A 10618-nucleotide genomic window follows, 5' to 3' on the forward strand; every position below is an offset into this window, starting at 1 on the left:
CACCCAGCCATTCCATATGAACTTAGAGAGAACCATCCTAACCTGCAAGAATGAGATGTCTTCAGCTCTCAGCTCCTCCACTATGGATGTGATTGTGTATGAAAGAGTTGATATCTCTCTGCTCAGACCCTCAATCTTCTCCTTCATCATCTGACTCTTCTGCTCCTCTTCCTCCCTCAGTGCAGCTATTCTGGCCTCCTCTTCCTCTTGTAGAAACTGGTGAAGCTTATTAAACTTCTTGTTAATCTGCCTCTCTGTGTGCTGGACCTGGATCTGGAGACATGCGGGTTATATGTTTACTTTGTGTTCTACCTTGGACAATCAGGGTGGCAAATTCACTTCAGCAGGAGAGTTATATGGTCGTCTTTTGAGGAAAAAATGATGTTTCTCAAGACAGCTCTAGAAATATCAACAGTGAATAATAAATACAGCATTGTGACATTCTCCAGGTATCATTACTGTACATTAATGCCCATCTTTACCTTAATGTGCTCTGCTGTTTCATCACACATTTGTTTAACTTTATTAAAGACCTTCAGTTTCTCCTGTACAGGTTTCAGTGCAGTCTTGAGTTCCTCCTGGAATTAAACACAACGTCGCTTCATGAAATACGGTTCTCTTATTTAAATCTCAGGAAAGAGACTAAGAACACTAGCAGTACCGCCTATATTAGGTTCACCGGCACAGTCATCCATGTTTGGATGGAATAAGTAGATGAAGGGCAATTTGATAAGATTGCTAGACTATAGATAGTAAAATATCAGATTGGGAACCTTATAATGTCTAGCTGTGTACCTAGGAACTGGAATGAGGAACTGATTAGTGCTGATAAGATATTGTAAGGAGAAGTGATAACTGGAATTCCAATGTACCTGTACCGGTTATAGGACAAAATAAACTTTCTATTCTAATGTGGCACTATGGCAAAGCTCAGTAGAGAGAGAGGAACATTTTCTCTTTCAAACAAGCAACAAAACTAACCTGACTGTTGGTGTCAGTAGTAACTTCCTGAAATCTATTTTGATTTATCCGTTCTATATTATATTTCTCATCGAAGTTATCTTATTTCAGTCATTATTTGACTTTACCTTGTGATCAGGCGCAAGTCCATCTATGGGGGAGCAGCTGTGATTTTTATGTTTTTTGGAATCCCGACACACTCAACAGATGGGCTAATCATCCACTAGACAGTAGAGCTTGAGTTTCTCACTGTGCAGACTGCAGAGCATGTCAGACCCTGCTGAAGCTCTCTCCAGCAAGAAGGCCTCACACAGGTTCCCCAGCGCCCGGTTAAAGTGGGGTACATCCAAGATGTTTGTTTGCCCACCGGACAGTCCTTTTGTTTTTTCACCGTCCAGTATTCCTGCAGACAGACTTTACAGAAACTGTGGCTACACGACAGGATGACCGGGTCTTTAAATATGTCACGGCACACAGGACAGGAGAGATCTTCTGAGAGAGCCCGTTTGGAAGCCATTTTGTCCCTCAGTCACCCTCTCGGGAACGAACACACTTGCTCAGTCAATGTAGCCTAAAAGGTCTGAAAAGGGGAGCAAACTTTGCTCAGGTCACGTTTTTAATGAGGAAATGTTCAAAATAATCACATAGCTCACAAAGTAAACTGTAACTCAGTAAATACACACAATAACTGAACATTTAATTTAAGTTATGGGTGCAACTCAAGATTCAAGATCAGTTTATTGCCATGTATATGGTTTATACATATTGGGAATTTGCTTAGGTCAGTGGTGCATACACTGATGGAGATGACATTAGACAGGATGCAGGACAGTGCAAATACGAAATGCAATATATCCCCCCCCCAAAAAAAAGTACAAATGCTAAATACACAATAGACAGAATGAGTGTGGTGAGAGTATGTACAGTGTGTGTGCAGAATGTAGTGTGAAGTATGTGCGATAGTAGTAAGTAGAGGGTAGTTGTGTAGCCAAATAAAGCCTTTTGGGTTTTGATCAGAATCATGACGTGTGTAAAATAAAACGTATCACACACTCCAGCCACCAGGCACACACAGAGGGCACGGACTGACCTGAAGGTTTGGTATCACAGTATCAGGACTTATACAGCACTATAATAACACAAAACTAATAATGCATTTTATTTGTAAAACACTTAAAATTAAAAGAAAGAAAGACCCTTTTAACCATTCTTTTTAATCCCAAGGCTAAACACACACACACACAAAACAACAACCTTGTTTCAGTCTTGGGGGCGCGGGGGCCAAACTGTCTGGACAGGTCAGGGCACACACACACACACACACACACAGACACACACACCAGCACCTTGTTACTGTCTTGGGGGGCGCGGGAACCAAACTCTCTGGACATGTCAGGGGTCACACAAACACACACTCACACACCAACAGACCCCAGGCATACACACACACACACACACACAAGCACAGACACCAGAACCTTGTGTCACTAGGGGCAGGTCTGGAGCACACAAATCACTATAACACATGGCCTCGAGCGGTTTATTGCTTTTATACAATGGTTACTACAGTTATTAGTGGAAAATAAACACACAGCAATATAAAATATGAACATTTATTCAAAACGAAGCATCATTCCCTCAATTCCGCCGAGCAAAATAGTTCCTCTAACAAAAAGGTTGCCAAGCAACAGATGCACTGGATGGAATGTTAAGTTGTTTTGAAAAAACACAATAATAGGCCTACAATGCATTGGATCAAATGGGAGGCGCATTAATACTGAAAATGGAATGATATGCGGTCCCAGGTGTGTTTTACAAAGTATTTTAACACGGCTTCCAGCCAATCAGAATCAAGAGCCAGAACTAACCGTTGTATAAACACTATTAAAGGACAGGTTCGGAATTTAGCATTATAAGCCACGTTATAAAGTTATTTACGATCATATACAACGGCCGATATCAAAGTTTCGTCAAACGGTGCACTCTCGAGATATAGGCCGTCGCCACTAGCACACTCAATGGATCCATAGGTGCATAGACAAAATCCCTCAAAAACACTATAAATTCTCGTTTTCAAAGACAGGAAACTTACCAAGTGGTCATTGGTGTCTGTTGATGTTCTGACATAAAAACTGCCACAAAGTATGCTTCCGATTGGGTTTTATTTATCCTTTAGCATATAACTATTTTCACTTGCAGTACATACGTTTGTAAACTTCCACTTGAACTTGGGCGGTCTTGACTGAGTTTGGAGGCTACTGTAGAAGAAGAGCTGCTTCCGGGTCACAGGTCTACACAACAACAACAGCAACAACAACAACAAGTCGAGAAGCCTAGGATAGCTTTTTGATAGTGTTAGGTAGAAGTGTTTGTTGATCAAAACAAATATGGGACATGGATGAATCTAAACATCTCTGGCTTTGTTGTCAATAAATCAATGGATATAATATGATCAATGAAACCCGATCGGAAGCAGTGCTGATTTTTTTGCCAGAACATCAACGGACACCAGTAACCACTCTGTGAGTTTCCTGTCTTTGGAAACAAGATTTTATCTATGCACCTTTGGATCCATTGAGTGTGTTAGCGGCGACAGGCTATCAAAAGTGCACCGTTTGACAAAACTTTGATATCAGCCGTTGGACACGATAAAAAATAACCTTATAACATGTGTCATGGCTTTCAACAACAAATAAGCCTAATTCAATGGACGCTTAAAGAAGGTTGATTAAACGCACAAGCCACTTACTTGATTGCTTGTTGCTTGTTTGAAGATCTGGATTTGTGAATGAATGTGTCGGGCTTAATTATAGTCAATAGTCCCAAAAAAGTCAGTCATAACTGAGGTCAAAAGGACTAATTATATCTCTCAAAAATAAAGAAAATGTTCTCGCATTATAGCAGTATATCTTACGTTGCTTGCGGTTGAAAACCTCTATCAGCTCAGCGTCCGTGTCCGCACACCTGTGCCTCTGCCTTATTATGTGGATGCCTGGTAGTGACGTCTAGGGATGAGATGGTATTGATTTTTGCATTACAGTACAGTACTACTAGTACAGGTATCTAGTTACACGGTATGGTTTACAGTATTTCACGGTATACAGCATTTCACCTCCCCAACACACATAAAAAAAATTAAGTATTTTACTTTGAAGGAACTACAGTGCAACAGAAGATGGAAAATACACACTATTGTAATTAAGCTCAGTTTATTAATAGCAAGCTTATATTAAATTAGAAAATGAACTGTTGCAAGCAACTTGAAATGTGAAGTTTCAGCAGCGCATTATTGTGTAATACCGTAAACGTTATTCCGTAAACACAGGGAATGTACCGGTTCTAATACTGTGGACATTTTATACCGCGGTTCACGGTTTTACGGTATACCGTCTCATCCCTAGTGACATCATCACGTCATATCAAAAAACACAAAACTGCTCCTACAACATGGATTATAATGCTAAATAAACCTGTCCTTTAGCATACACTAAAAAGACATGCTGGATGTGTTACTCAATTGCTCCTGTGCAGAATTTCTAAATGAAATTAATATGAATGTATAGTTATAATTCATCACATACATGTATGAACTGAGGTGGTACCAGCTTCAATGCTTGTGCTGTTCTACTGTTACAGAAACCTTCACTGGTAAGATCCTCAGGCAACACACAGTAAACATGCATGGAAAGACTCTCTCAGTGAAGGTGTGTGTGATTGTGTGTAGATGTGTGTTTCTGTCAGGGTCAGAGAATGAGAGCTTCCCTCCGTCCCAGTCTAGCTGTACTCTGATCTTCTGGGGTTTCTGTTTCACTGTGAGATTAGTGTCAGACCCTGGTGAGGATACTGCACTATATGTACCGTCGTGGAACCATATTTGCCAGAATTCACCAATAGTGCCACTCTTCCTCCCGGCGGACTCTGCTTCCACACCCAGGAACCAGGCTGCACTGTTTCCAACCTCAACCTCCCAGGTGTGTGTCCCTGAGTTAAATCCCTCAAAGCCAAGGACCTGTGGGAGTTTGTCATACCTCTCTGGATTGTCAGGAAGCTGCTGACTATCATGACGGAATCTCACACTGGTCAGATCCTCAGACATGATAAGATCTGAGTGGGCAGTGTTGGGGTCGAGAGTCACAGGCGCTAGAGAGAGAGAGAGAGAGAGAGAGAGAGAGAGAGAGAAAGAGAGTGAGAGAGAAAGAGAGAGAGAGAGAGAGAGAGAGAGAGAGAGAGAAAGGTCAGGTTGTTCAGTACTCTGACGTTTTTATTATTAGGAGGAACAGACATAACTAGTTTGGATTATGTTAACTTTTACTAGATATACATACTACATTGAGGGCTGGTCCTTGGGAAGGCATTAGATTTACAATCAGTATTATATATATTTTCAACAAAGATCATTATTCATTTCTCACTGTATGTGACAACCTCCCGCATCTTGTTCCAGACTCTGTAGGTCAGGTTGCTTAGGTGTTTGGCCACGTTTATCAGCACTCCTGAGACCAGCAGCTGTGGATCCGGCAGTGTGCACTGGGTTCTGGAAGAACATTCAGGAGTCAGTGTTGCTGTGGGGTTGGGTTCAGAACCACAGAGAAGAGAGAGACAGGAGGCGGGTCACTTACCTTTTCACTGTGGCCTCGAAGTTCTGTAGAGAAACAAAAGATCCAAATTAAACACTAGTAAACATTCCCACCCAGCCATTCCATATGACAAAGAGAGAGAGCCATTCTGACCTGCAGGAATGAGATGTCTTCAGCTCTCAGCTCCTCCTCTATGGATCCGATTGTGTATGAAAGAGTTGATATCTCTCTGCTCAGACCCTCAATCTTCTCCTTCATCATCTGACTCTTCTGCTCCTCTTCCTTCCTCAGTGCAGCTATCCTGGCCTCCTCTTCCTCTAGTAGAAACTGGTGAAGCTTATTAAACTCCTCCTCCATCTGCCTCTCTGTGCTCTGGGCCTGGATCTGAAGATATGGAGGTTCATACATTAACTTATGTTCCACCTTGGACAACCTGGGTGTCATTTTACTTCAGCAGGAACGTTTAATGCTGATCATTTGGGGAAATAGTCTAAATGTTTCACAAGACAGTTCTATAAATCTCACAAGATGCACGTCTTCGTCTCTCAATCTTCAATTTAGTAAACAATAATTGGATAGGCCTATATACAGCATTGTGATGTTCTCCAGGTATCATTACTGTACTACATTAATTACTCAACATCTTTACCTTAATGTGCTCTGCTGTTTCTTCACACATTTGTTGAACTTTATTAAAGACCTTCAGCTTCTCCTGTAAGGGTTTCAGTGCAGTCTTGAGTTCCTCCTAGAATAAAACACAACACGGCTTCATTAAATGTATCCCGAGTCTCTGTTAAACACAGACCTTATTTTGGACATTTTTCGTAAATCCCATTCATTTTTCCCATACGGATTTTGGATTACACCCCAAATGTTAAAAGTGCTTTTCAGCCTACAAAGTTAGTTAAGATCTCATCACTCAAGTGTGCTTTTGGTGTGATATCTCTCCCCTGTGGTGAAAACTAGAATAGCATTCTTTGAAAGGAATGTATTGGTAGATTAAAATCAAACACAACAATATTCAAATAAATAAAAGTAAATGAATTCAGTATATCACAACAATTTGACCATACATTTAGTAATAATTACTGGACCTTGAGGCTATTAAAGGATAAGGACACTGAATTTCATGTTTTGCCATATTCCTGGCTTCCCTGGCATGTATCTGACTAGTACAGGTTAAAATATTTCTGTTTTGTGCAGTACAGTTCTGTGTCAATAACGTTGGTGCGCGCACCCTGGCTCGTTGCTAGCTATAGCTATGATGGGCACACTCGAAAAACTCTAAAAAGTATGATATATGTGGATTTCAAGTTCAGGAATTACATGGTTTATGTTTACCAAGCTCTGAAGTCGTCCTGTAAACACCATAGGTCCTTTCGTCTCTGCATTTCGAAACAACAGTAACTTGTAAACAGTATTAAGTTCACCGAACATACAACAGCCATCCCTTCACGCTGTAAACCTCTGCGAAATTCATCCGAATCCGAATTTTGCTGAGGTTTACAGCGTGAAGGGATGGCTGTTGTATGTTCGGTGAAATTAGTACTGTTTACAAGTTACTGTTGTAACTGTAATTCCTGAACTACTAATCCAAGTTTATCATACTTTTTAGAGTTTTTCGAATGTGCCCATAGTTAGCAACAAGCCAGGGTGCGCGCGCCGACATTATTGACACAGAACTCTATACTCCAGAAAAGATAAATATTTTAAACTGTACTAGTCAGATACATGCCAGGGAAGCCAGGAATAGGGCTAAACATGAAATTCAGTGTCCTTATCCTTTAACCATGTGAAACACAACACACATGAGTGAGTGGCGACACAGCACACACACAACACACACACACACACAACACACATCTTCAGTCATCGGTGGAATTTGCATTTATCCCATCTAAGCTGTCTTCCTCGGGGGACAGCCAAGAGCAGTGGGCAGCCTCGTCAGGGGCGTCGGGGGACCAAATCCAAGTGCTCAGTCCAAGTCCTGGTCAGGAACAGGACTGAAGAGCATCTGTTCTTCTGCATGTTTTTCATATTTGGGGTTCTATGTGGAGGGAAAAGGAGTGAACACTGGGAGAACATGCAATCTCCACACCGAAAGGCCCGGGAGACAGGGTTGCCAGATTGGTGTGATGTTTTCCAGCCCAATGAGTGCTCAAAATCCGCCGAATGTGATAAAAAAACGCCCAAATATTATAGTATATAATATATAGCAGTGCATGCTAAGAAAAATGCCTTTCAGTTGAAATACCGAAAATAATAATAACTCGTGGTAAACTGCAACACACGCCTACACATATGTCACACACAGCCTACGACAGAGAGAAAGTTGCGTAATCCCATCAGTCAAAGAAATTATAATGCAGCCAACAAATTATAATAACACATGAGAAGCATGGCTATATCATGAACAGAGGAACGGCGGTGCTGCGGTCATAGACAAGAGAGCAACTCAAGATAACAAGATGACAAGCTAGATAACAAGCTGGTGACAAGAAACCGCAGAATGTGACAAGTGGACTAGACTACACAACTTCCAATGGTAGCACAACTTCCAATGGTAGGCCTATATAACCACCTGTATAACCACCCATGAATACCCCGCCTGCTCGCCTACAATAACCGAGTCAGGAGTGTGACACTCAGGCAGGCAAGCAGGCAGAGACACAAGTAATGCATCACTCAATGATGCGACATCCAGAAACACCTGCTGTATAGTATTAAGTAAAAATGTCTACCGTCACGCCGAACAGGCAGGAGTCCATTCCAACTTCTAACGTAACTCATCAATGTAAAACTATGTACATGTGGTGAACTTGCTAATTAGCAAGTATTAATTGATGGTTGAGTCAAAGCTCCCCAACAACTGTCGGGGAGGGTGGGACGTTCCCTGCAAACACGCAACGTCAGGGCGACGTTCAGACGTTCACGTCTTAATAACGTCCGTCGGTCCAGAACCCCATTTGTACGTCTGCTGGACCCCTCAATATTCAAACGTCTGGCTTGGGCCCCTCTAAGACGTCTGTGGACGTGCAAAACAGGTTCAATATCTGAACATCTAAAAAAAACATTCATTCTGGCTCCTAATTGGATGTCTTTGGACGTCCGAAAAAGACAAAAAAGACATCTAAAAGACGTCTTTTAGACGTGTCTTTGCTCAGTGGGTCCCATGCGATTTCTGCCATCATCTTTAGCGTCACTTGGGAAAACTCTCTCTCCACATGAGCATCTGATATGGGCAGAGTGAGCAATCTGATTGCGCCAAGTGCCACATCCTGAAAGCACTGATTTCCTCCGGCATCTTTAAAGGCCTCTACCTCCAGCCAAAAGGCATCGATGCGGTGATCAGAAACCTGCTGATCCCACATCCCCACGTTGGCATCTTTAGGTTTCTTCGGGGGTAGCTAGCTAGATTTGACTCCGACCTCGACCTTCTCCTTGACCGTGTGAATCAAATGCATTGAACAGGGAGAGCTCCCTCGCCCCTATTGGACAGGTGCACATCTCCCACCCTATTAACATCATTGGATACAATTGAAACATCTGTCCCGCCAGTTTTACATTTTTTTTTTTTTTTTTTAAACGCCCGCCCATTGCTATTTTTTCCAGCCCAACCGCCCAATGCTATTTTTTCCAGCCCAACGTGATCAAAAGAAGCCCAATTGGGCGTGAACCCGCCCAATCTGGCAACACTGCCGGGAGACAGCCCATGCGGAAATCGAATCCAGGACTTGCTGTGAGGTGACCGTATAACACACCGAGCCAACATGCCACCAAGGGGGTGTCAAATTGACTGCCCTTAACTTTTAAAAACTATGGCCCAAGTGGGCGTCACATTAGTCTGACTCAACGGATGTAGGTTTTGGCAATAAACCTTGTCATTCGTTGTCACACTGCCCAATCAGTGGCGAGACTGGCGACGCAAATTAATCTGATTCGGGCCAAGAGATTCTCTTGGCACGAATCAGATTCTATCCAGACTATTTTGCAAGAGCACTGGGATGGCTCTGCCCAAGACGACTGTGATTGGTTTAAAGAAATACTGTGTTTTTTCCCCCCTATTGCAAAATGGTAATATGTCCAGCCAGACCTGTCTCCGGCGCTGGCACAGCGTAAACGAAGTGTGGAGATAGGTCTGGCTATGCGAGACTAGCGTCACATTAACTGTCCTTAAAGCAATACATCGTAATATTTGGACCTTTACAAATGTCTGGTGCTAATTCTCCAATTAGATTTACTAAAAGTAAGCTGAATCATCCAAACAGTTTACTCAGAAAGATAATACATTGACATGTATTACCTTTTAAAACTCGCGCCCCCGGGACGCAGCATTCAGTCGAAGTGCGCGTGCGCAACGTTGTGCTTCAACAACACAGTAGTAGCTAACTATTCCGGCGTCTATGGATATCATGAGTTTTTTAGCTCAATGATATCATGGCGGAGGTGAGAAAACCGAAGCGAAACATCACAGAGGAAGACAGAAAAAGAAAAAGACAATCTGATAACTTTACAGTGCACTTACTCGCAGAGCCTGTGGGGGCGCAGTTCCGAGAAAATGCTACAGTATGTATTGCTTTAACTTCTAAAATATATTTCAGTTACTAGTCTGTGTTCTGTATTATATTTATTATTGAACTGATATTCCTGTCATGATAATTATTTGACTTTACCTTGTGATCCTGTACAGCTTCATCTATGGGTGTGCAGTTGTGGTTCTTGTGTTTTTTGGAATCCCGACACACCAAGCAGATAAGCTGACAATCCACCAGACAGTAGAGCTTGAATTTCTCAGTGTGCAGACTGCAGAGCACGTCAGACCCTGCTATAGCTTTCTGACTTTTCTCCTGTAAGAAGGCCTGAAACAGGTTCCTCAGCACCCGGTGACAGGGACGTCCATCTTTTGAAGATCTTCGTTTGCACACTGGACAGTCCATGTCTTCTTTTCTCCTCCAGTTTTCCTGCAGACAAGCTCTACAGAAGCTGTGGCTACACGACAGGATGACAGGATCTTTAAATATGTCATGGCACACAGGACAGGAGAGATCTTCTTCTAGGACAGACGATCGCCTGGAAGCCAT

At 42.4% G+C, this 10618-nt stretch overlaps 1 pseudogene across 1 annotated transcript in view; it reads right to left on the reverse strand.

Annotated features, from left to right (window-relative positions):
• LOC311322021 (nuclear factor 7, brain-like) overlaps positions 1 to 10618 on the reverse strand; it is an 11730-nt pseudogene extending 1112 nt beyond the window's left edge. Inside the window, exons 1-9 of the transcript in view lie at positions 10211 to 10618; positions 6187 to 6282; positions 5691 to 5921; positions 5580 to 5602; positions 5373 to 5494; positions 4989 to 5064; positions 2301 to 2343; positions 483 to 578; positions 43 to 273 (exon numbers count right to left, since the gene is read on the reverse strand). The product of the transcript in view is annotated as a nuclear factor 7, brain-like (transcript). The remainder of the gene's footprint in view (positions 1 to 42; positions 274 to 482; positions 579 to 2300; positions 2344 to 4988; positions 5065 to 5372; positions 5495 to 5579; positions 5603 to 5690; positions 5922 to 6186; positions 6283 to 10210) is intronic.

This window comes from Borostomias antarcticus (genome assembly GCF_949987555.1).
Source record: "Borostomias antarcticus genome assembly, chromosome: 2".
Classification (NCBI taxonomy): domain Eukaryota; kingdom Metazoa; phylum Chordata; class Actinopteri; order Stomiiformes; family Stomiidae; genus Borostomias; species Borostomias antarcticus.